The sequence below is a fragment of the Ambystoma mexicanum genome, chromosome 12 (assembly GCF_040938575.1).
Source record: "Ambystoma mexicanum isolate Mex_15411 chromosome 12, UKY_AmexF1_1, whole genome shotgun sequence".
Lineage (NCBI taxonomy): Eukaryota > Metazoa > Chordata > Amphibia > Caudata > Ambystomatidae > Ambystoma > Ambystoma mexicanum.
In genome coordinates this window covers 615355234-615383046 of record NC_090936.1, presented here as the reverse complement: position 1 = coordinate 615383046, position 27813 = coordinate 615355234, and the positions used below count along the sequence as shown (strand labels likewise).

Here is a 27813-nt window from a genome sequence, read left to right as displayed (position 1 = left end):
GAGCAGGAATTATGGAAGTGAAGGGGGTATTCTTTATCCCCCACTGAAGCATTATGGTGACAGGACAGCACTGGAAAGCCGGTGATGCCAGTAGCATTATTAAAGATCACTCTACAACAGCTGCATTACCCCGCAGATGTAACTAGGGAGAGTCTTGCTGCAACGATTGCGAAAGACTGGCTTGTTCCAAACTTGTTGGAGCACGTTGCATTCTGTGTAGTGAATTGCATCGTGTGTCAGAGGTTTACTGCTGGGCATACACTGAGAATGATTAGAGGAGTTATTCCTCAACCAAGTGGTCCTTTTCATCATTTATATATTGACTATGTTGATATGCTCAAAGTATGTAATGGATATAGGCATCTGATAGTTGTGGTGTGTTCTTTCTATAGGTGGATCGAGGCAGGTCCATGTACACACCATGACGCCAATAGCGCAGCCATGTTTTTAGTACATAAAGTCTTTCCAAGATGGGGTGTGTGTGAAGTGATGAGATCCGATAATGGTCCACATTTTGTTAATGAAGTATTTGAACAGATAGGGCTTCTATTGAATATTAAACACAAGTTTTCTTCTGCTTATCACCTGCAAGCAACCGGGATATGTGAGAGACCCAAAGGCCTCCTTAAGGAAAGGGTTGCCAAAATCAAACTCACTTTGAAGAAGGGATGGCTATATTGCCTGCCCTTAGCTTTATATGCCCTACGGAATCAGCCTGGTCGGACCACCACCTCACTGTACATGAACTAGTAACAGGGAGGCGAATGAGACTACCTCTTAGACCTCAATCGAGGAGTAGAAGTGATGCCCTGAGTACATGGAAACTGTTAGGTGATGAGTTGAATAAATATTTGACATCTATGACCGCTAACATCTCTCTCATTTCAGATCGACTCAAGCATCAGGGGAGTCAGTCTCAGAACAGAGATGAAGACAATACAGCAACCAGATCTCCTGAACTATCATCACCACCTAAACTATTTGTTGGTGACACCGTTCTGATCAAAAACATCACCCGGAAGTGGAACAAGCCACAGGTTCAATGGCCCCTTTTGTGTTGAAAATATAACCCCCTCAGCAGTGAAAGTCCAAGGCAGGTGAGCTTGGCTTCATTTGAAAGATGTAAAATTGTACAACGGTCAGACCGCCCCTCCCACTGCTGCCGATCCAGAAGCAAGACAAGAAGAAGAACTTCAGCATGTGCAGACTCGATCGATGATATGCATATGGACTAGAGCTCTGTCTGACACGCCTTATAGAAATTATAGCAGGAGTGCAAAACCTTGCTGAGAGCCTTAGGAATCTTTTGAAAGATGAACTTTAGAAAAATATTGATGTATAACAAATATGCCTGAACTTGATATCGAGTTCGAAGATTGGAAAGAAGAGCAATATCTAGATTAATTTCTCACTGAGTTTCTGTTTGGTTAAATGTATGGTGCTCACAGACGGAGATGTGCACAGGCTTGTATTTGCTGGTTTTGTATTTATCTTTAGAGCTTATCCTGCTCTTATCAGAAGACACGTTGATGTTCGCACTTTTTTACAGGATCCTAAAAATGGCCCTGTGATTAGGAGACTGCTCAAAGCAATAATAGAACAGATATTGCAGTTGCAGGAATGCAAGTGTTTTTCCTTAAATGATGGTAATAAAAATGAGGAATGTTGAAGCTAGCACAATTTTATGTAATGAAGAAGCCTGACAAATCCCAGGATGGACAGAGAGGTGGATGCCCATGGGATTGTGCATAGTATACGCCTGTACAATCACACTTGTTATCCATCTGTTTCTCCCATTTAATGCTCTCTATCACATTGGTCCTAATAAGGCAGATGTCCCTTTGGTTCTCCCCACTATGAAAACCACTTTTGATTCACTTTGTGTTCAGTACACAAACTTTGCATATTGGAGAATTAGGAGAAGTGCAGAGGAAGATAATGAAGGGATAAACACAGATCGAGATAATGCAGCACACTTGGGTAATAACGTGTAGGATCAGCACATGAGAAAGGTGGGAGAGAGCACATCTAAGGAGAGTTGCTACGTGTGTTTCCTAATACCTTATGCTTTGGGAACCTCTAAAATATTCATAGCCCAGAAGTATCAGTGAAAAAAGCACCTTGCCTCACACATCTCGAACTTTGCCTGACAAGAGGACAGTTCCAAGGCAGAACAGCATCCATAAGTGACATCTCAAAGAGAAGACAATTATGTGCAAGATTTAAAGACAAGAGAGAAGCCAGAAACAAAGCATCAAATAATAAAATATAAAGAGCCTGGAATAAATGGAGCAGGAATCAAGATTGAAGAAAACAAGATTCTGCAATGCAATGGTAAGAATGGGAAGGAAATACGAGAATGCTGGGAACAAGGTCAACTACAAATCAAAGGAACAGTGCTTACTCATGAAGGATGGGATGATGGACTGGTTGTGTGCAAACAGCAGCATTAACCGGGCAGTGGGAAGTAGTTGTGGCAAATGCAGAAAAAGAATGCAATGATCAATGGCTGAAAATTGCAAGATTGTTGACATGGGTCGACGATAAGGGAGGACCATTGCAGATACTACCCCTGAAGAATGCATCCTACTGTTTCTGAAATAATGGTACAAGGAAAGTTTAAGAGAATCACCAGTGTGGCTGAATTTTTGATGTACCAGGCATGAAGGAAGGAACAGCAGTCCTGATCGATCATTATTGGACTTGTGGGCCCAGGGCCTACATGAAGCTGCCCAAGGAATGGGGAGGGATATGTTCCTTGGTGCTCATCCATATTCCAGCGTTAGTGATTGCGCAGAGTGACCTGAACATTGGAGAATTCCCGAAAGCAGATGCTCATTTGAGAAGGAGATCACTCAAATTTCTCAATCGAAAAAAGAGAGAGAATTATTTCTCTGTGAAAACAATAGAGGCCTTTGATGCTGTTCCATATGAGCACAGGTTGTTTAGCCAGACTTCTGCAATATTCACGACTATCTTTATGCCTGCGAACCAGAAGATGGTGAATGCTAAATGGTTGCATATAACCAGATGTGAGCTTCTGCAGACCATCAACACCACTATAAAGGGATTCAATGCAATCAAAGAAGAATTGAGGGCCAAAAGACTGATGACCCTACAGAATAGATATGTCCTTGACATGATCACTGCGATGGAAGGAGAAGTTTGTGCCAAAATTGGGCCATCATGTTGCACGTTCATACCTCCTCACGATGACGAGAATTGGACCTTGACAGAGGCCATAACATTGCTGACAAACCTGCACAACCAGATGGAGGACGAGACAGAGGACATTGCACAAGATGGCTGGTTTGCATCTATTTTCTCATAGGTTCCACAATGGATGGTGAACATCTTCAAGTCTCTTGGAGCAATATTAGTGATGGTGATGTTTGGATTCTGTGTGATCAGGATAATAATTACATAGTGTAAGAAGACAACCAAGAAGGCAGTAGGAATGAAGATTCCTACTGCAGTAGGAGTAGCCAGAAGCACGGACACTGATCTCTAACCTTGATTCTAATTTCACCTCTGTCCTCATCTTACTCAATCTCTCTTCTGCCTTTGACCCAGTCAACCAGGCCATCCTGCTCAATCATCTCCGTGATAACCTTGGTATCACCAATCAGGTCCTGGCCTGGCTGACCTCGTTCCTCTCGGATCAACCCTCCCAGGTCCAACTTGGGTCCTTCCTTTCCTCTATCTCACTCTCTACCTGTGGTGTTCCACAGGGGTCTAACCTCTCTCCCTGGCTGTTCAACCAATACCTGGCACCTCTCGCCCACCAAATTGCCGCTCTCTGCTCCAACTTTCAGTGCTTTGTGGATGAGACTCATTTTCAGGCTCCCCTCTGCCATCTCTTCTCCTTCTCTCATCTCTGACTGTCTGTCTGCTATCCAGGAGTGGTGTGATACCAACAATCTCTGCCTTAATTCCAGTAAGACAGATATTCTCCTCATCAGCACACCTGTACCCTCCTTTCCTGTCACTCTCTGGCCGGCCTCCCTCTTCCTGCTCTCACCTGTGAGGCTAAGAACCTCGGGGTCATATTCGACTCCACACTATCCTTTTCTCCTCACATCTCTGACATTTCTAAGAAGTCAAACTACCAACTGCACCTCCTCAGAGGTATTCTTCCTTTCCTCTCCTTCCTCCAAAATCTCACTGTCTCTAGAACTCTCTTTATCTCTGGCTGGACTACTGCAACAGCCACTTTCTAAATTTGCCTGCTTCTATTCTATGCCCTCTGCAACTTATCCAGAACAGGACTGCGAGACTTGTCCTTGGCCTCAAACCCAGGGATCGTATCTCTGCAGCACTGAAATCTCTGCATTGGCTCCCAGTGGCTGCAAGGATTAAGTTCAAGACCCTCTGAATTGTCCACAAGGCCTTCTGGGGCCTGGGTCCTCAATATCTCCAACTCTCTCTTCGTAAATACCTTCGTACTCAAGTTCTTCACTCCTCCATCTCCAACTCCCTCCCTCAGGGTCAGTCGCTTCTCCAAGCAACAAGTTGGTGGTAGATCTCTTTCTTCGGCTGGGGCCTCCATCTGGAAAAGGCTCCCTGCCTCTCTGAAACTGGAGGAGAAGTCTCTCCAGTTCTGGAAGCACTTCAAGACCTTCCTCTTTGCTTCTGCCTTCTATCTTCCTCTACCCTGCGGATGTCTTGTCTGATAATGCACTAGCTACCCTCTGAATTCAGGCCCAGGTCCCTGCCGGCTCAGTTGCACACCCGCACTGCCGCCCGGCAACCCTTGCACTTGGGTCTGTATCTGTAACCCTACAGTCCATCTACCTGCACCTTTGGACACCTGCTGTCTGCACTTACCCTTGCACTTGTCACCTGCTGGCTGCACATCTTGTTATTGTTTGATCCCATCTACAGCACTGCCACCATCCCCTTTCCCCTGGCACAATTCCCTCTCTCCTCCCTGCACTTATGCAATCTCATTGTCCTTTGGCCTAGTAAGATTGTTGTCTCTGTCCTCCCTCTGATCCCCCTTCCTTGCCTCATCACGCCTTGAAACACTTGTGTATAGGCGCGTTACAAATGCCATATCATATCATATTATGATCAATGTCGAATCAGGGTTGGGACCCAAGGATTTGACAGATGAAGATATCAGAAGATATATAGAGGCCAGCATTGTAGCACCTGAGGGAACAAAGTTCCTGCATCCAAGAAATCATAAGAAATACTTAGGACGATGGGTCTATTGTAATCCGAATAGATAGTGCAGCTACATGACTTGGAGTGTGAATGAACATGTAAAGTCAGCAGGATCCCTGAAGGGAGTAGTAAAGATCTGGACCCCAAAGAAGCACTTTTCAAGACAATAAATCAAAATGTGGAGATTAATGAAGGTGTGGTCGATGAATCAACCAGAGGGGGGAGTGTAGAGGTGCCCCCGCAGGAAGTCCTGCCCCTTCACACCTATATGCTGGAAGCCAGAAATCGTGCCATGCATGACACCAGCAGTTATGACTATTCCACAGAGAGCCTTTGAGAAAAGGTATCCATTAAGAAAACCCTTTCTGATGTATCCTCGAAGAGATGACAATCTCATGGAGCAGGTCCCCGAAGGAATATGAAAATGAAAGAAAGAAGTTTGGTGACATCACAAGAGACAAACGTGGTGCACTGAGAAGACTGGCAGAAGAAGCAAATGTATGGACCTTATAGAATCTAATGGCGAAGTAAAGAGTCGGGTAAACTTTAATATGCAAAATGAAGATTGCACGTGTGAAGAGCACTGCATAAAATGCAAGCCGTTCAATAACTGTCCGGATGCAGTAACTCAAGTAGACTAAGTTATCATAGAAGCTAGCTATACATAGTGAATAGACTGCAGGCAAAGCCACCATTATATAGAAGCTGTACATCAGTGTCACAACTTTAGTAAGCTGAAACCCGTGGAGAAGGGCTGATTGCTGTGTCGCAGCAAAGAAGCAGCTGGGATCATGGAAGAATCAAGAAAGGTCCTCTGGCCTGGTGTGAAGGCTGGAGCTGCCAAGAACTGATTATCTATTCTCGAAGGAAGTCATTGTGAGAAGCTGAATCATCCCTTGTCAAGGTGCAAAGAAAGAACACCATAAGTGCCAACTTTTGTTCATTTAGGAAAATTAAATGCTGCTAAATGGGCCGAATTGTGGTCTCCTGTCATGAGCTATGGATGGAAATAGAATTTGGGCATGCGGCTCCAGAACTAAAATAGTGCATGCTCACACTCCCTTATATTCTGACACACGATATTCCCATAAGCAAGGATACTTTGTAAGGCCATGTTCAAAGACAAGCTGCATGGCAGAAGGCATGGGTGATGAGAGATGATGGGCTAATTGGGTGGGTAGGTAACTTCATGTCCACCTCCTGGCACCCGGGGTAAAGCTTACGTGCTGCTAGTGCGGCAAATGTCCCAGAAGGGCACGAGCATGCCAACCAATTGTAGAGGGCCACATAATAACGGGCCTTATAGTTTGAGACCCAATGATGTACCGTGTTTCTAATAAGTGTCAAAGATGACTTGCACTGGGGGTGGGCATGAGTTATCCACCTGACAGTAGAGACCCAATCACAACCCAACACCTTATAGAAAGTATACTTAGATGATCCTTTTTAGCCAACCACAACCCCCATAGGTTTTTCTTATTTGCCACATAGTATGACATCACGTATGACGAGTTTTCACTATATAAGTATAATTTTTTATGAAATGCTTCGAGAGAATGCTATGCGACGTCCATTGTGTCTGTTGTAACTCCCTGTTTTAGATACTTGATATTAAAACAGTTGAACTTGCCATCTTCCTGAGTTGGTTCTGTTATTTGCTGTAAGAGTTACTCTGCTTCCCATCCACTTCATGACGCGCTTCCATGACTAAAAAGGCCATAATGCTCAATTCTTTTTCATGCATACTGTCAACTAAGATTACTTACATTTGCATGCATCTCTCTTTCCTGCTCTGAAGGTCGCTAGCTTCGGATAATGTCCAGGGGGCCCCACATCAAATGCCAGCTAGTAGTACACTCCGAATCTCAGCCCCTCCTCCAAGCTTCCTCTGACTCCCCTTGGCTGTGTGATAGAAGTCAGCAGCTGCATTGTAAGGCCCAGTGTGATTGCAAAGTCTCCAGTGTAATTGCACACACGTCTCTTCGTTTCCTAATCAGATATGATCCACCTTGGGTCTCGGATCAGCATCAGTTTCCATGGGAACACCAAAAAGCCCTCTGTGTTTACTTTTATAGTTCTTTGGTATGGCTTACATTTTGGTAGACACATTCAGGTAACCATCCAATCAGAGCTATCCCCTTAGCGAATGCAGATTCATATCTTACAGGGAATTTTGGCCACCCACCCCAGGTATTTTCAATCCCATAATATAGTCTGAACAACGTTCCATTCTCCACACAATGGCCCTTAGTCCATTCCGCCATTGTAGAATAGAACTGTTCCATGAATGGGACTTCCTTGGTGAATGCGCATTGTAGCAGGTCTGTTCTTGCACATTTACTGCAACCGATAACAAAATCCTGCTCTGTTCCATAGCTAATTCCTCACGTTTTATTTCAAAGTTAACCTTCATTGGCTCTCAAATCACAATTCAGTAGGTTCAAGTTTTTAGCCATGTGAATTTCTGTAATTGACAGTATTTGGAAAAATCCATCTTTAAGCAAGTTAACCTTTTCCAGCATAGCCATGTGAGCAGGTGTTAGTATTTTAGTACGCTGTTAACGACATTCAAATACATTTTCCAGTAATTGTTTTTCTATTTACAAACCAGAGGGTTTGTTTTGCTAACTGGCGCATCTTCACTTAACATGTAAGTACACTTCCATTACATTTTTTCCCACGCCACAGCACTCCTTTCATCTTTTACCTTTTGTCCTGACCTAACAAAGCATATGGAATACAAATGTATCTAGGATTCAGCTAGTCAAGTAAGATACCTTGGACACCTTTACTGCAGACAGCAGCATGTCCAGACATCTTTTGTTTTTCATTAAAAATTCATGTGGAGCAAACATGGATCTAGGGCCCATCAGATTATATAAAGAGCCACTGTCTCCCCACTAACACATGCACATGTATATATTAACAACGCAAATACACATTTTAACAGTGTTGTGATTCCTGGCCATCAACCCACGTTGCATTTTCACGTTTTTAATAAACACTGACTCCTTTTCATTTGCTGCTGTCTTTGGCTGAGTCACAGAAGCCATTTAAACAGCTTCAAAAAGATGCCCCCCGCCCCTCTTTCATGTTCCTGCCAGTCTTACTGTGCAAATGACACACAAATTATCGATCTAATCAATGCCACCGGAGAACTAGATCAAACCCTTACCAACTGCCTCATGCAAATAAATGGATGGGTGAGCACCAACAGCCTTGAACTCAACTTGGACAAAAGAGAAATCGTGATCACACCCAACAACCCATCGACTCAACATTGCATTCAATGGCCTAATGAAATGGAGAACCAAACAAAATCTTCCAAAGTAGTTAAAAATCTCTGAATATTATTAATGGACAATGACCTAACACCAGAACCACAAGTCAATATAGTAGTAAATAAATTACATCTATGTCCAATCAAATGAATACTGCCCTTCCTCACCTGCCCACACAGAACACTCACCGTCCTTTCCCTCGTCATGTCGAGAATAGATTACACCAACAGCATCTACCTTGGAATGCTGGGCTATGTTACCAAAGAACTATGATGGATGTAGAATGCAGCAGCAAAGGCTACTCCTGTGGGGTACATTTACGAGGCAAGCAGAACTCCCCTGCACCACCAAACTGCATTTTCAGCGGTTACAAGCAAAATGGCTGCGCTGGCTCTGCTGAGCCCATATTCCCCTGCATCACCAAAACTGTGTCTTAGCAGTTGCCAAAGTAATGGCTGCGCTGGCTCTGCTGAGCACATATGGGGCAAGAAGGAACATGGAACACCCCGAGAATGGCTTCATTTATTTGTTCATGTGCACCCAAAGAAAAGAACTCAAAGGCAGTGCTGCTATGCTGCCAGCTCAGAACTTCCCACTGAAAAAGAAAATGTTCTGCGTTTAAAAGGACTTTGCACCGGTATTATTTTCATCTTTTCAACATTAAACAGTTTGGTTGTGGATAAGACACATTCATGCCCATCTATCTTCAGGTTCTACACCAGCAAAGAAGGCCTTTCCGAGGAGTCCTCCATCTTGGAGTGTGGAAACATTTCACTAAAATAAATAAGGAGTGTCAGAGCGTGACCCGAATGAATGGGTGTAGATGTACAAATGACAAATGGCAATAAAAATAATTAAATGGAGTGACTATTTGCTCAGTAAGGGTAAATGTTTGTGAAGCAGAATGGGAAGTGAGGCCCAAATAAATATAACGAATTAGAATATGCTAATCTCTCAGATACGGTTAGATCCTGGTTACCCCAAATTGGCTCACATATGTACAGGAAATGTAAAAACGTGTTCATTACAATTCACTATTTAAGTACAGTGTCTACCAAGAGATACTCAGTGTGTTCTAACTTCCAATGTACATTCAATTATATTATGTCACGCGGTAAACCTACTGAACAATATTACACGTTTAGATCCTGTCTGAAAAGAACAGATGTTAAACTCATCACTGTCATGAATAATATAGTGTGAACATTATGCATACATAGACACATTTCTCATAGAGGAGATTGCACGCACTTGGCTAAATGCATGTATTCTTTAATACTCATTGTCATATCACTTAACGGGACATACCCTGTGTCAGATTTGAAGCTATTTGGCTTGACCATTCAAGTTCAGGAATCTTACTAGTACGTCATTCCAAGAGTACATTCATAAAGCACATTACAACAACCGAAAGACATGCAGGTGGTCCCTAGAAATACACTTTAATCCATATGTCACAAAAAACAATTCAACAAATGGTCTTCGTTAAGTCCCCTCGGCTGTACAGTATCCAATAAATGGATCCTGTAAAGTTCCCTTTGGAGTAGGAGTGAAGGATAGCTGCCACCCCTCTGAGGTCGTTTGACGACCTCCAGTATTTGAAATTTGATTTGGGCTAAAGTATGTTGTTGTTCCGCAAAATGCCTCGCCATGGGTGAACATTGGTTGTTTCACCTTATGTTAGATTTGTGCTCAGACCACCTTTCTTTTACTGGTCTCAGTCTGGCCCACGTACAATTTGCCACAGGGGCATTTTATCATGTATATTACGCCTGCGGTCAGGCAGGTTGAGTAATCACGACGGTTCACCTTCTTTCCCGTGTGTGGGTGAGCTACAAAATTGCCTTTGATGATGCTGTTGCAGTGTGTGCAACTGAGGCACGGGTATGTGTCTTTCTTTCTTGTTTTACAGAGTAGTTGTTTCCCCTTGGAAGGCTTCTCTGCCCTGACTAGTTTATCTTTGAGATTCTGAGATGTGTACCTCTCTAAAAACACATCATGGGGGCTTTTGGAAATAACCTCAAGAGGAGCGGGTCATTGCGCAGGATGTTCCAATGTTTTTTGATGGTTCTACTGATCTGAAAACTCTGACAAGAAAATTTGGAGATAAATAAATGGGTCTCTCTTTTTCTCAGGTTTTAGGTCTCATAAATTCAGCTCTTGTCACTCCTGTAGACCTCGCCTGAGCTTCATTCAGTATACTTTCAGGGTAGCCCCTCTTCCTAAATTTCTCAACAAGTGTGGAGCATTCAATATCAAGGCCAGCTGGGTCCGATATTATTCTTTTTAGCCTTAACTTCTGACTATGGGGTAGACTCTTTAGCATTGCTTTTGGATGGAAGCTCGAATAATGAAGTAAATTATTCGCATCCGTAGGTTTATGATAGATTGTGGTGATGATGTTGCCATTAATGATTTCAAGACTTAGATCTAAGAAGTGGAGTATGGGTGTGCCGATTTCCATAGTGAACTTTATGCGGGGGTGTACTGTATTGAGGTGTTTAAAGAATGTTGCTAGGTCCTCCTGGGTGCCACACCAAACCCCGAAAATATCATCAATAAATCTTCTTTAAATAAGTATATTTGAAGACCACAAGGGGTGGTCAAGCACAAAATCATTCTTATATTATATCTATATATTTTTTTACTTTTATCATTCGGACATAGGCACTCAGCAATCCGTAAGAGTGCCATGAGCACATCTTCCTGTAGCTGCAGGGGTTGATCGTGTGTAATCATTCAGCATATCATTGAGACTACATCCCATGTCCTACGGGGTTCAGCATTAGTGAGGTGAGCTCACCTACCAGCCCATTATAGCACATTAGAGTATAGGGTGTTAAATACGCACATCGAGATCTCCACTGATTTTCAGTTTACGAACAATGAATTCATGGATATTTATTGTTTTCACGTTCCAGTTTTCTGTCTCATGGGCGGTATCATCTTGAAATAAGTTTACATTTCATGCAGACCCGACTGACCTGACGCGTCCGTTCCAGGACCTGGAAACAGTAGTCAAGTTGTGTGTTTGGCAAGAGGATTTTAAACATGATGAAAAACAGTTTGCACTTTTTTTAAGGTAAACACCTCGTCGACTGTCCTTTTCCGTCTCGGGTCAGGATTAACCAAGTTGGCTCCATATCTATCAGTCTAGGACAGACATTTGCTGATTGTACAATTCAATTGTAATGTTTATACGAAGAAGCTTATGGTTTAGGCTCTGAACTTGTTAAGTTGAAAATTGAGTGCAGTACAGAAGGCACATTTTGTTAGGATCCTGAAAACAGAATTGGTAATATAAAGTCATTGATGAATATATGATGTTCCAAAGAGGTGCCTTTCCACATATCTATGATCTAGGGTGAACAAAATGATAACTTGAAACCTTTGGGCTTTGCAGTAAATATTGAGATTGGGACCACCAACTCACCACTAATTGAGATTGGGGCTTTGCAGTAAATATTGAGATTGCGAACACTAACTGACCAACTGTTTGGTTGTACTTTGATGTATGATTTGTCTGGTCTTATTTCTGATATTAGTTTTCTGCATTTTATTTATTCCACAGTCCGTTAAGGCATTTGAAGAAGGGGAGGCATTCCTCGAAATGCGTCGCCATAAAGAACGGACTCACATTTTTTGCCAACCTCTGTACATAATATACAGTGTATACAAAATGTATTTTGCCTGTAAACAAATGAATACAGTTTTTTATGAAAAATCTCGTTTGACTTGTTATTTTTTGACAAATGATCCTAGTGAAATATCAATAGTAGCTGCTGTGATCAGCATTTGATGGTGTCCAGGGGGCGGGAGGATTCGAAAGTCGAATTTGCTTTCTTGTTTCTAGTAGTATGGAGTGATTTTGTGCCAGGATCACTGTTCCTCCCCTGCACCTTTTATTTTTATGTACATATAAAATTATCGAAATTCATCCGTTGAATCATTTGGTGTGCACCAATTATTCTCCTTTATAGCTCCCAGCAAATAGCAGCTGACAGGTGGGGACTGGGACCCAAAAGTGGCCCGGGAAATGTGCCACCGTATTACACCATGTGAGCATTCATAACTCCTCTTAGAAGGGTTTAGAGAGCAGGGCAGGGAGTTCTCCCAGGAGAATATTTGGGGAAATAGTGAATTTTGAAGTACATTTGTTCCTGTAGAGAGATTAAACAATAGCTCACCATACAAAAAAAACGGAGTTGTATCATTTGTTAAGAGAGGGGAGCAACATAATGGAGGCTTCATAACACTTTCTTTTCTTCAAGGGTATGTGGGGTGAGGAGGGGAGAGGGAAGGATGGTGGTGGGATGAATGGAAGAGAGGGTAAAGAAGCAGTACCTACACTAAAGAGACCAAAGGTAAAGAGGCGAAATAGCCAGAGTTCCATGTAGGCCAGCCCAGCACTGCCAGCAGGAGACATTGTGCAACTAAAGGGTTAGCTTGCCAGCTGTAAAGTAAACTGCAACTCAGCGCCTGCCTGGGAGACACCCTGCTAACGCATGTCCTGAACTGCAACCTATGTCAATAAACCTGTGGCCATTTTGTATTCCATAAACCTGCCTCAGGTGTCAATTTGAGTTGTGTGGTTGAGGCAACTAAGGGACCTGCTAGCTGTTGAGCGTGGAAGCATGCATGCGACACAGGGAGGAAGTGGAGACAAGTAATGAGACTATTTGATATGGGTAATGAGGACGTGTAGAGGCAGTGCAGAGCCACCGAGGGGATCAAATGTGATCACGCGCTGGAACTAGATAGTATCAAAGGACATGATACAGAGCAGAGCCAGGCTGTGCACACAACAGTGCTGGTGTTGTGTTCATTCTGGACAGCTATCAGTCTACAGTAACAGTATGTAACACAAAGTGCTTCATCACGCTCCTTGCACCCATTCCCCAGGGCTGCATTCACACACATCGGTACATCCCAAAGTGTTTTAGATGTGGCAGCTGAATAGAAGCATTTTTAAGAGGGAGGTATGCCATTCTCAGGTGTCTAATGTAACAGATGGCAAGTATGGAGCACTCGCCAGGTTATGCCAACCTTTAGCAATACATTCACAGGAACGTAAAGGTACCAGTGCTCTGGGAATGGCTAGATTGCACACAGGGCAAAGCACATGGGATGCATAGGCATGCAGTCTTCAGATCATGTTTCCAAGGCACATCAAAAAGAGACCACCCAGGAGATGCCACCTCGAGAAGGCCAGATACTGCACCAGAACACGCCCGCAGCAGCCCAGAAGCAGGAAGGCACAGGTTGTGGAGGAGCAAGTAAGTGCGTAAGGGGTCCTGGAGGGAGGCTGTGGGGGATAGTAAGGTGTCATGTTTACTAGCGTGGGCGGGGAAGTACTGGTGTAATGCAGAGGATGCAGTGTGGAAGGGGCGGCAAGGTGGGAAACTCCATTTGAAGGTATACGGGTGAACCCCACCAAAGAAAGACAAAATGGAGGACTGGACGTGGTCGGGGGTATATGCCATGCAGGGTTCAGGGAGTGGAACCCTAAAATGAGCAGCATAATCCCACCCATTGCAGGCTGCTTCAAGGGAGCCTAAAAAAGGAGTCCTTTTTTAGAGCAGTCTCCAACATGCAGTCAAATGGCCCCCAAACCATTCATACAGGTTCAGAGACAGGTTCAGACACAGTGGCATGGCATGGGGATACTGGCATATATTGGAAGAGCCATAATGGACATGTTTGGTTATAGTACAATACTGGCATTATGCGCAAAGCAAACATGAATATGTTCTGATATGAGAATGCTGGCAGATGTTGATGCAGCCAGCATGACAATGTATGGGCACAGCCAGAATGACAATGTTTTTCATGCTGGTATATATTGTGGGAAAAGGCATCATGAAAATGTGTTGGAAAATCCTTCAATGCATTGTTGGTCACTTGCATCTATTGGACATTTTCATGATTTACCCTACAAATGCGATTGCAAACTGTGTGGCCCTTTACCAATTTTTACAAAAAAGTGCACTGTAAAATGTACCATTTTAACCCATTATTTAAAAAGGTTTCACAGGGAGAACCTCCCTTGAATGCCCCTGGGTTGGCTCTTGCTACCTCGCTACACTTGGTCACTCCTGAAAATGCGTTGCAAACATTTATGGCCCTCCAATTTAACATTTCAATAGTTGCCACTGGTTAAATGTGATAACCATCTTATCTTTATCAACCCATATAACTTTTCATACCAAAATAAACCATTTTATGTCTTCTTGTCATTTCTCCCTTAGTCTTCTTCTACAGTTCTCCTCACACCTCACACATCTGACAGTACCGCACTTATTCAGGGTCTCCTTGACTATTCTAACTCTCTTTTTCTTGAGCTCCCTTAATCAGAAGCCTCGAATACTTCAGAAATTGACTGCACGTCTTGTGTTTGGTCTTTGTCAATCCATGCACATCTCTATCTGGCTAAGCTCCACAGATTACTAGTACAGTGGCTTGTTGAATTTAACTCACTCTGCAGTGTGTATAGATGACTCTTTACTGTGGGTCTTTACTTTTTACATACCCATCTCATGCCTTACCTTCATTTTCGCCATCTTCACTCCTCGAGACATTCTCCTCTTGTCATTCCTCATTTTCACCAAACTCACGCTGCAGGATGTTCATTTTCTGTCAAAGCAGTGATCTTCTGGAACTCTCTTCCTACTTGAATTAAACAAGTCCCTTCTTTTGTACACTTTCACTTGTTGCTGAACACCTGGCTTTTTTCTATGGGCTACACATTTGTATGTGCTTTCCTTCTTGTTTTACTACGAGACCAGCATAAATTAACCAAATTCTGGTGTATGCACACTCTACAAGTAACCATTACCATGATGGGCCATCAGCATGAACATGTTGAAGAACATGATATATATATATTGCTCCTTGGTTTGATTTACACACTCCATCTGTCCTTACATATGGGGATAATAGCACAATGGCATTTGCTAATGAAACATTTGAGGGGAATGTTGACTTTCTTTTTCAGATTATTAAACCTAGGGAACCTAGATTAAAAACATTCTGGACATATCGTTGTGTCCATTTTTAATTGAAGGTATGGTTGGCATGCACATGTAATTACAGCTTAGGCTCAGCTTTCGATTATAAGGCCTCTGGTGTTGTCCTCTTTGAAAGGAGTTTCACAATTAAGTCTATTGAGGTAGATTGGCAATGTTGATCTTACGCAGAAAGGCCAATTGGTGGTACATGTGACACATGTGCTTAACACATATGCTGCATTTGTGAAAGTACTCTTCCAACTAACAGGGTAATTCATAGAATCCAGCGCACAAGTAGCGCACGCGGCTGGCGCACAGCGTGCGCCTGCGATAGTCTGCGCCAGGCACGTGCGCTAAAACAGATTTCCGCGCACAGCGTATCCATGGATTTCAAGCTCCCAAAACAGCCGTGGCGCAGAGAATCGCAGCGAGCCTGCAGCAGCGCCAGTAACGCCCCCAAGAACGCCCTCGCGCACGGAAAAGCCATCAAAAGCGCTAAATCATCGCTAAGGGCTGCGCTAACCCCGGACCACTTCACAGGGCAGGCAAACAAGGAAAGCAAAGCGGGCAATCTCCAAATCAGGAGTACGCGGGAAGTACTACACGCGACTAGGCAGGGAACGTGAATCACAGGGGTACGCGGGAATCATCACACGCGAACAGGCAGGGTGCGTGTATTACAGGGGTAGCGGGAAGTTCAACACGCGATTGGCCAGGGAACGTGTATTACAGGGGGACGCGTGAAGTAGAACACGCGATAGGCCAGGGAACGTGCATCACAGGGGTACGCGGGAATTATCACACGCGAACAGCCAGGGTGCGTGTATTACAGGGGTAGCGGGAAGTTCAACACGCGATGGGCCAGGGAACGTGTATTACAGGGGGACGCGTGAAGTAGAACACGCGATAGGCCAGGGAACGTGTATTACAGGGGTACGCGGGAATCATCACACGCGAACAGGCAGGGTGCGTGTATTACAGGGGTAGCGGGAAGTTCAACACGCGATTGGCCAGGGTACGTGTATCACAGGGGTGCGTGGGAATTATCACATGCGAATAGGCTGGGTGGGCCCCCACAGGTGTACCCTGTACACCCTCCCCGGCCCCTGCAGGCAGCCCACAAAACAGTGGACTACCCTGCACACCTGATCATGTCCCCCTGCACCCCCATCCACCAGGGGCACCCTCCACCAGGCCCCCACCCATGTCTCCCACCACCCCCACCCCCCAGCAGTGCAGGGGCACCTGCCATCAGGCCCCCATCCATGTCTCCCACCACCCCCAACCCCCATCCACCAGGGGCACCCTCCACCAGGCCCCCACCCATGTCTCCCACCACCCCCACCCACCAGCACTGTGGGGCACGTGGCCAGCAGGCAGTCAGGCAGCAGCCGATGGCAGGTGGGAGCGTGCTCAGGGTTCTTGGGGACTTAAATTTGGCCTCCTGGCCAGGAGCGTGGTCTTTCGTGTTAGAACGCGTGGACAGCCTGATAGGGAGTGATTTTGCACCTGAAAACCCCACACTCATCGCGCGAAAACCCGTCACCAGCATATGTGCGTCAATAGTTACCTGCACGTGCAGTGTCAAAGCGTGTGATTGGTGAAAAGTGAGCGACACGCAGGAGTGTCGAAGCGCGTGATTGGTGAAAAAGGATCCACATGCAGGAGTGACAAAGCGTGTGATTGGTGAAAAGTGAGCGACACGCAGGAGTGTCGAAGCGCGTGATTGGTGAAAAAGGATCCACATGCAGGAGTGACAAAGCGTGTGATTGGTGAAAAGAGAGCTACACGCAGGAGTGTCAAAGCGTGTGATTGGTGAAAATGGGCCAAGCACGTACACGCCGTAAGTGACGATGTACGTGTGGGCCTGTATAAAAGGTAGTGTTGAACACAATTTCCTTGTACGTGCTTTTCGTGGAGAGCGAGTGGGTGAATTCGGTACTTCTTGTCGTTTCACACGCGATTTACTTCACGGCGTTTCCAGTTCGTACTCCCTGTTACCTCTGACAGCTCTTTTCTCTTTTTCCTCTTGTACTGGTTTTCCTGGGCCTGTTCCCTCAAACAGTGTCCCCTTCTACAGTTGTCCTGTCTCCTCAGACAGCGTACACCTCTTCTTTTGGCGGGGGTGTTGCCAACCAAAAGTGCTATTTTTTCACGCTCTTTTACCTGGCAGACGGTGAGTCACGCACGTATCTAACATCTGTGCTTGCCCCGTGTGTAGCCTACCCCTTCAGAGGTCAATCTAGGCCGCGTGTGACACGCATACGTTCATTGTGTTACTGGATGCCACAGCGTAGTGCAGGGTTTTCCATCAGCACACGTGGTCTAGGAGGGGTATTGTGCACGTTCCTTAACTTTTTTGGGGTGCCTGTGCGTTGCGTGACCCGTCATCTTTCCCCAGGGGTGTCATATAGCCTTGCCACTGCACTAGGGTACGAATACCATCTGGTACCCAACCCCTTTGACACCCAATTGCCCAGGACAATTGTGCACACCCACTCCCATACGCACAATACCATCAGTGCCATGGTTGGGAGGCGTGCAAGCCGTAAGGGTGGCAAAGGTGGCCGAGCCACACGTGGTGGCCGTGGAGGATCCAACAGGGGACGTGGTTGTGACTTGCAGGGCGCCCCTGTTCCCCCCAGTCTGGAGGAACAGTCAGGGACACCCATGCCCCCCCCCCCCCCCCACAGTTGAGAGTCATGTGGCTGATACCAACCCTGATCAGCCCATGTCGGACCAGGCCATTGTGGCACCAGACCTGTCCGAGGGTGATTCCATCGCTGACATCCAGGTCAGCAGGTCCACTGCACGTGCACCGGTGCACATTGGTGTCATCAGGGCACGCGCATCTATGCCAGATAGGTCATCTGCTGGCCCCCATAGCCAGGGTGTGGCTCAATCCAACCCACCTCTCATACACCCTGCCAAGACTGTGTCGGTCCTAGTTCATGCACCTCAGATCAGGCCTGACCCCATCCCACTACCCCCAATGCCTGCACCTACTCCCATGCTGAGTGGGCAATCACACACACCCAGTACAGAGTCCACCACGGCTCCTGCCCCTAGTGTCCACAGCGGCGTAGGACACTCTGGATCCCCACCCCCTTCCAAGCGCAAGAGGAAGAGTGCACGTCCGGCACAGGCTGATGCCCCAGACACGGCTGCACAGTCCGGCCCATCAAGGAAGCCAAGCTTCACAGACGCCGAACTTAATGCACTTGTTCAGTATGTGTCAGATCATGATAGGGAAATGGTCATCGTTGCAGGGTCCAAGACCACACATGCCAGACGCCAGGCACACTGGCAGACCATTGCTGACAGAATAAGTGCCCTTGGAGTAGTGAGGCGCACAGCTAGTGATTGCCAGAAGCGCTGGAATGACCTTAAGCGCAGGGCAAAGGATAAGCTGGCCTCAAGTCATGCCGCAACCTTGGTGACTGGAGGTGGGTCCCCAGCACAGGAAATAGAACTCACACCACACGAGTCCGTAGCTGGATCCTACGTCACCGAGGGACAACTCCAAGGTGTGGGAGACCTCCCTGATTACGAGGCATCATCCGGTGAGTGCACATGCATGTGTGTATTATCCATGTGCATGGTGTGTGTGTGAAGCATTCATGTTGGGTGCCTGTCAAGGGGGTGTGTGGCAGAGTTGATAGTATGTTCAGTGCAACACCATCTGGCCACAGCACTATCCCTACTGGCAACAGTGCACATATGGGCCAACACCATGGAAGTTGCCCTTGATTAGTAATTTTGTCACTACATTGTTGCTCATACTCCCCTGTCTATTCATCTGATGTCTTACATACCATTCCTCTCCTTTCCCCCAGCCATTCAAGTTTCATCTTCACATGCCTGACATGCAATGATACCACATGCTAATGCGTCCTCTGTATATAAATGCCTACCAACATGCAGTCATACTGTGGATGTAGCCTTGACATCCACCTCCTTCCTGGGTCCTTTGGTACCGTCTGGTTTCAAGCCCCATTCCCTCACACTCCATGCTGCTCTTCATGGTCTATCTTCCATGACTTCTACAGTTCAGACCATCGTGCCCTACGCACGACACCTGCTTGCCAAAAGTCAAATGAGGGCAGCCTGCCCTCCAATGCGACCCACCCTATTGCTGACCAGTGCATCTGAGCCTACTCTAAGCTAACTCTCACTGACATCTGCTCATACATGCCTTTGCCTGTCCCATAGACCCTTCACATGGTCCCTGTCCTCTCTCCTTGCTCCTCTTCCACCATCATAGGTGGGACCCGTTGGGGTGTACTCCTGGCCTCCTTCCAATCCTCAGATACCACTATTGATGTGCATGGTAATGGGAGCGTCTCAGTCCAAGGCCCTTAGGCCAACCTCAATCTCCTTGAGAAATGCTACCCACATCTCATCAACTTCCTTACCTCTCCTGCTGTCCCCCCTCCTCTCTCCTCATCAATCCTGCACTGCCTCCCTGCACCCTCCCATGAACCTTCTCCGCCTCCCACTCCAACTCCTACACATGCGGCACCTCTGATCTCTAGCACTCCCCGTAAGTCCTACAAGGCTGTCAACCTCCTCCACAATTACACTCCTTTCACTGCGGCTGCATCAGGCATTCCTCCGATAACTGTCACTTACATGAGGTTATGCACCTTGACATCCTTGGTCTCATGGAAACATGTCTGACGGCCAGCTCTGTCTGCATCCTTGACCCTCTCCTTGGCCCGCCACTACTGTGCAGGGGGGGTGTGCCCTTGGCTTCCCTGAGGGTATTCCTGCCACTGTCACACCTACTTAGACCTACTCCACTCTGGAATGGCTTGTGTGAGGTTTCTGTCCACCACACCTTGACATTCTCAAACAGTGCGTACTGTGTCTGGGAAAACTGGTCAAATGTACTACTTCCTTTCTGAGTGTCCTCACCTCTCCTCCTCACTCATGTCCCCAGACACAGAATTCCTCATCCTTGGTGCGGTACGCATCCACCTGCATGCCTGTTGACGCCCCCACGTGACCTTTCTGTGACCTCAGCAACTCCCTCTCACCCTCTAGACTCCCGTCTGTCCCTACTCATTCTGCAGGGCACACTCTTGATGCTCTGATCTCATCTGACTTTCCCCTCTCCGTCCATCTCTGCACTCCTCTCTCCTGGAGTGATCACATTCTCCTCTCCTCCCAGCTCACCCTCAACACCCCACAGGCAAAGCCACCCTCACCACTGTCACACACCTTCTTGGTATTCCGACCCATGAAGTGTGTGTCAGTCGAGGCTCATGCTGCCAAAATCTCCCCCCCATCCAGCTCCCCCTTAGGCTCACTCCCATCCTGACAGGGCCCACTCCATGCTCCACTCCATGTCAGGTACACTGGATGTCTTAGCCACGGTCATGACCACCTGTCTGAAGCCCCATGCCAATGCAGAGTCCTGGCATGACTCGGATCTTGGGAACCCAAACCACAGGTGCCGGGTGGCAGAGAGGGAATGTCCTGCATCATGGCCATCCTCTGGCAAACTGGCCTGCCACATGCTCCAAAGGCAATAGCGCCTCACCCTTCTCACCAAGATGAGATCCCCAATCCAAGGGCACATATCTGCGGCATGTGACAACTCTGCAGGACACATAGAAATCTGAAAGGACCTTGCCGAGCCAGAAGCAGTGTGTACCTCCCCTGTCCCCTCCGAGCCCACAGCACAGCATGATTGTCTCTGTACCCCTATAGGCCACCCCCCCAGCACTTGTCTGCGCCTAACACCATCTGCCCTTGACGTCAAGTCCTACTTACCTTGTACAGCACTTCCAGGCGCCACTCCCCCTTGCACTTCATTGTGCCACCCACCCCTGCACTTGCGTGACATGAATGACACCAGTAGTATTGTTGACTGGCATCCCCTTCTGCCCCACCACCCCTCAGTGCTCCGCTGCACCTACAAACATTACTTGACCGGTGCTTCACGAATGCAAAATTATTCCGTTACAGGTGTTGGGGAGGTGGAATCACAATGTTTACTGCATTATGTTGATGTAGACAAGGCACTGTGCATCGTTGCCAATTTGGACTAGCAGATCCATGTACAACATGTATACTAATTGATGTGACGATGCAATGTCAGGACCAGAGTGGTTGAAATCCAAAAAAGTAGCCCTCCTCTCCCTCTTCACTTGGTGGCTATGTCACATGCCATGTGTGTGATGGCATGTGCCTTTGACATGGCAATCACCGCCCAATGTGTGATGGCAGTGCTAGGCATCAAGGTGAGCAGGCGTTGCTCTCCAATCAGTACATAGTATGCCCTGAGCCTCCCCTACAGACCCAGTGATGGTGAATGCATAGGAGGACTCCCAGTCATGTAGGACATGTGTCGTAGGACTACTGCCTATGTTGTTCATCAGCCCTTGTTGCATGCCATGGTGCTAATGCCTGTTTCCATTTTTCTCTTTCATGTCTTTGCAGGGGACGAAGCACTTGTTGATGCTGGGGATGTGGTGGTGGAGCCGTCCCAGGAGGGCAACCCGGGCCGACCTACCACAAGTGAGGGACGTGGTGTGTTTGTGGGTGAAAACCCACAAGTGCTGCAGGCCGTGCTGTCGAGGGGTGTCTCTGGGGGTTCCTCCCCCGAGCAGTATTCAGGTGTAGACTCGGAGGATGACACCTATGTGCAGTCGCAGGTGAGTGTTCTTGGGAGAGAATCTCCTCTGTCCGACCCACCTGCAGCCAGGCCATTGGCCTCAATGGGGATGTCAGTGTCGGCAGATCAGCCTCCGGTGGTTACGGATGCAGGGCCACACCACCCAATCTCTGATCCTGTTCCTGGGGCTGCAGATCAGAGAGGGAATGCAGTCCTGCAGCCTGAGGCCTTGCCGGCACAGCAAGGCGCAGTCCGCCTTGCCCCAGGCAGGTGTGGTGCCCGTCAACGTGGTGGCCGTATGCCACCTGGCAATACCGTATGGGAGCAATCCATCTACGGTATGGCCACCCAACAGGCAGCATCATCCGAGATGATTGCACAGGCCATGGATAGGGTGGCCACTTCCATTGTCCCCCCAGAAAGGCTGATGGAGCGACTGGAGCAGGCTACAGAGTCCATCTGCCAGGCACACAGGGAGGATATGTTGGCGTCCAACATGGACAGGCGGGCGGCACTGGCGACTCTGCGGGAATCACTTTCCATGGAGTCCCAGCGCCACAGGGAAGCCCTGAGGGAAGAACTCCGTCACCTCAGGTCGACCCTGTTAGAGCTTGAGGCTTCATCCCATAGAAGGACAGAGGAGCAGCTGGAGCGTCTGACACGGACGCTCTCGGCCGAGATGCAGGCAACTCGTGCGGAGGTCAGGTCATCCCGGGAGTTACTGCATGGGGACCTCCGCATGATTATAACCCAGAACCAGAACTACCAGACCCGCCTGCTTGCAGCCATGGAGGAGCAAACTCGTGCTTTGCGTGGGCTGCCTCCCATTGTCACACCATCTTCTGAGGCAGCTCCCCCACCTCCAGAGTCAGCTGCAGGGTCTGGGCAGAGCCATAGCGACTCATCTCCCACAACAGAGTAGCCGTGTGGGCCACGAGCCTATGGGGTGTTTTCCTTTCCCATGATCCACACAGGTGGATTGTGGCGTGCATCCTGTCCTCGGACCTCATAGGTGGCCCCCCCCCCCCCGCCGGCCCTTTCATGGCCATTTTTTCTCTTTTTCATTTTTATTTTGCAAGAGTGTTGCCTTGTGTGGGTACCTGGGCATACACTGTATTGTGGCTGGGCACATGCAGGCTTGTCCTGAGTTTGGTTTCGATGCTTGGGTAGCAGACATCCACACCCCTCCTGCTTCCGTTTCCATGGGCTTGCAAAGGGTGTGCCCAAGTGACAGCAAATTACACGGTGACATTGGACTCCCATGAGCTGTTGGACAGTCCATAGTCAATACTGTGTAGACATTCATAGTGTTCATTGTTGTTGCACCTAACTATGCATGATGGTATGATATGTGCCTCTACTTACATATGTTGCTCATGTTTTGCAGGTATTTCACACAGATCTTCACAAGGGCATACTCTCTGGAGTCACACTACATGTCGGTAGATGTGCACTGACACTTTTGCATGGCGCCATCACTGTACATCTGGACGGTGAGGACATACCAGCTGAATCAGGTAATGAGACTACCATTGATTACATGCAATGTGTCTTGTTTGGGTGGGCTTCAGGGTGGGTTGGTGTGTAATTTGATAGAAATTACTCTTACACAGGTGTGTAGTAGTGGCTCCAGGGCGGTTAGCTGCTCAAGTGCGACTATGTTCCATTTGGGGCACTGCTATTTGTGACACTGGTGTCATGTTGTGATGGCCAGTTTGTTTGCTGTCACATACCATGACATGGTGTCCTCAGTGGCGGGACTGTGAAGGGAGTGGGTGACATGGCAATGTTGTCATGTAGTGAATCGCCTGTGGCAATGCATTTTAGATTGATGGAGTTGTGTCTTTGCGTTGTGATGCATAGCTGGTGTATGTGTAGCTAGGGGTGCACACATATTGACACTTCCATGTTAACAATCTCAGGCTGATGTGTATCTGACAGTTCATTGTCAAGTAATTTTCAGACATTGTCAGGTAGAGTCATCATTGATTGTCAGATGGTATGTGCCAGAGCAGTGTGCACTAGCCAGCACTGTGATTCCTAGGTGAAGAAGTTGGCCACCAGTTGCGTACGGGCTGCCTCCCCCCGTGCCCTTTCCCCTCCCATGCGCAGCGGGCGTGCATGTGGTTGTGGATGTGGGGGCACCACCATGTCCACGGGCAGGCCCCGGCGTGTTGCAACGTTGTGCAGGACACATGCTGCCACTATGATCCTGCACACTATTCGGGGAGCATATAACAGCTGCCCGCCAGAACGGTCAAGGGAGCGAAAGCGTGACTTGAGCACTCTGAATGTGCGCTCCACTATGCCCCGTGTAGCAATGTGGGCTGTGTTGTACCTTACCTGGGGTGGCGTGGTGGGGTTCCGGATTGGGGTCATCATGTGGGGGCTGATAGGGTAGGCACTGTCCCCTGCGGAGGTGGTGATGGGCATCATTAGTGGTGTTGTGTCATGACCCAGTATCTGACATGCATGCATGTGGAGTGGCATTCATGCTCACCAAGCAGCCATGTATCTCCATGCTGGCCAGCCTCTAGGTCCCGGCATAGGGTAGACATTCTGTAGATGAAGCTGTCGTGGGTGGACCCTGGATAGTTGGCATATACTGATGTGATGATTCCCTTGGCATTGCATACAACTTGGACGTTGATGGAATGCCAGTGCTTGCGGTTTCTATAGATGTGCTCTGTTGCCCTGGGTGGACGTAGAGCCACATGTGTGCAGTCAATTGCACCAAGCACTTTGGGGAATTGAGCCACACCATAGAATTCCTGGATGCACGTCCGCCTTTCTGCATGAGTCCTGGGGAGATATATGTGCCTGCGGACTGAAGGCCGTGCAGTGATGATGTTCAAGACCTGGTGTAGGCAGCGTGACTGCGTGGCCTGTGACACACCACCCACTATGGCACTTGTCCGCTGAAAGGATCCAGTGGCCAAGAAGTGCAGTACATTCAGGACCTTCTGCAGGGGGCTGAGTGCTTGGGAGCACAGGGTGGGTGATGTGAGGTCATCCTCCCACTCACTGACCAGGTCCAGTATGATGTGTGCTGGAAACCTGTACCTCCCATACACCTGGTCATCAGGCATCCCGAATAGGCTGGTTCTGGGTGTGAATATTCTGGCCCTGACTCTCCTCCTCATCCTCCTTTGGTAGCCCACTGCCACTGCTGCTAGGAACGGTATGTTCATCCTGGCATCTGGCTTGTTTATTGAAAAGTGCGCAAATTAATGCCTTGCGCGTGTAGTAGGCAGCGTGTGAGCCTCGCACCCCTGGAATCGAGTTCCCACTCCAATCGCGTGTGGAAATTCCCACGCTGCAGGCATACAGGTGCGCTGACGTACTTGCCTGTGTAAGTGGCCGCGCGCCCCTGAAATACACGTACATAGGCCAATGGCGTGTAAGCGCACTTTTGGCCAATTACACGCGATGAAATACACGTACATAGGCCAATGGCGTGTACGCGCACTTTTGGCCAATTACACGCGATGACACTCTGACGTGCAGGATTTCCACGTGTGCTCCGTCTTCACGTGCTGAGTGGGGAACGCCCGTGCGGATCACGTCAGACGCGCTTACGCGATGAGGGACTCTGGTCCAATAGAATCGCGTATGCGTGCTGACGCACTTACGCGCTAAGGGCCTTTCCTCGGATTTCACGCTGACGTGCAGGAATTTCACGTGCCAAATCACTCCGTATCAAGCTGGCCACCCGAAAACACACGGAACACCACGCTCCTGCCCCGAAGGCCGAGTTACTGCCCCCCAAGTGCCCTGAGCAGCCTCCCACGTGCTATCTGCTGCTGCCTGCCTGCCTGTTGCCACCGTGCCCTGCCATTTGGTGCCTGCACATCAGCCATCTGCAGGGGTCCAGTTGCTGTGTCCACCCCTGCTGGAACTGAAGACTCCCAACTGGGATTACATCGCTCCACAGCCCAGCCCCAGGACCCAGTTGCCCACCCACACCTGCCTCTGGGGTTGCCATGTCGGGCACTTCTACATCTGGCACCAGTGGCAACCCCAGGCCAGAGGGGCAGAGGGGCACCAGCTTCACTGCCACCGAAGTTGGTGTCCTGGTGGAGCATGTCCTGGGGCAGTATGATGCCCTCTTTGGATCGTCCCGCGCCAGCAAGGAAGGACGGGAGAGGATCTGGGCCGACTGTGTGGTTGCCATCAACGCGGAGGGGGTGGCAACCCGCAACGTCTTGAAGATCAAGAAGCGCTGGGAGGACTTGAGGTCCAGGACCCTTGTGAAGGCCCGGCGCCTCGTGGAGGGGGGCCGGGGCCACATGAGTTCCATCCAGAAGAGGGTCCTGGAACGCGTATGCCCAGCGCTCCACGCCCAGATCCTTGAGAGGGAGACCCGTCTGGAGTTGAGCGGTAAGTGTCCAAGCATCACTGTGTGAGACAGGGCATGTTGCGGTGTGCTGGTTCTATGATACTTGCCTGTATGTGTGCCATGTGCCATGTATGCATGTATGTGTGCTGGGACATCATGGTAATGCATGTGCGACCAGTGATGTGTGACCCACATGGTTGTTGCATGTGTAGAAATGCGGCATGGGGAGCACTATGCAGATTTGGGACATGAGAGCATGCCAGTCTCTGTACCTGGACATGGATGGGGGTGAGGATGGGTGCTGATGCCAGGTACATATATGGTAGCCATGTCTGTGTGCCTGACCTGCATGTCTGTGACTTGTGCATGCCATGGATGCATGACTCATGTGTGTGACAATGCACAGATTCAGTGACGCACCCACCTTACCCTTGTTTTGCCTGTGTTTGGTGTGATTGTGGCCAGATGGATGTGACTGAGGTGTAGTGTGTGCATGTGATATGCATGAGCCATGATGCATGTGAGTTACATTTCATTGAATGTTTCAAGAGTCAATTGGACATGCATGGAAATGTGCATGGCATGCACCATGCCTGTTACTGTGTGTGTTTTGCCTGGACTGACCCATGTGTTGTGGAGGGACATGATGGAAGTGTACTTTGACAGGGGTGCTCATCTGCTATTGCTTCCTGTCTAGGGGACCATTGTACAGTAGCCTGATGCTTGTGTTCTTTGTCTCCCTCTACGCAGCGGCTAGTGAAGAAGAGGGCGGAGACGGCGCTGTGGAGCAAGGCGGCGGGGATGCCCCCACGGCTGCAGCGGAAGGGGTGGGTGAGCCCCCACAGGGGCCTGCTACGGCGGGAGACGGTGAGGAGCCATCCAGGTTGGTGGTTTGCACAGAGGAGGAGGAGGCCGACACTGGTGCACACATGGGCCCTGGTGGGAGCATCCCTGCTGGTGCAAGTGGTGCAGTCCAGGGCCAGGGGCAGGAGGCAGCACAGGTCACCGTGGAGGGGCCTGTGCATGTCGCTGTCCCTGACCCTGTGAGTGCACCACCATGCACCAGCAGGGATGCCCCGTCCCAGGCCCGTCCGCAGGTAGAGGGGATGTCCATGTCAACTGACTCCCCTCCACCTGCGGCCGTGGGAACCCCTGGCCGCGTGGAGCAGGTCCTGATTGGGGTCGCGATGCGCACGGCTGTGATTCGTGATGCCGTGCGTGCTTCCCGGGAGGAGCACGCACGTCATCACGAAGTGCACCGTGCCGACGTGGCCCAATTGGGATCGGCCATGTTCGGGGGGTTCCTGCATGTGTTGGCCAATCTGACGGCCCTCTCCTCCTCTGTGCAGGCTATCCACCAGTCGTTCTCCTTGCCGTCTTCCGGCCCAGATGCCA

The 27813-nt window shown here is 48.5% G+C and overlaps 1 long non-coding RNA gene across 1 annotated transcript in view; it reads right to left on the bottom strand.

The window, feature by feature from the left end:
- The window catches only part of LOC138513030 (uncharacterized), an 86555-nt gene that overhangs the window by 8033 nt on the left and 50709 nt on the right, over positions 1 to 27813 (bottom strand). The window lies entirely within an intron of this gene.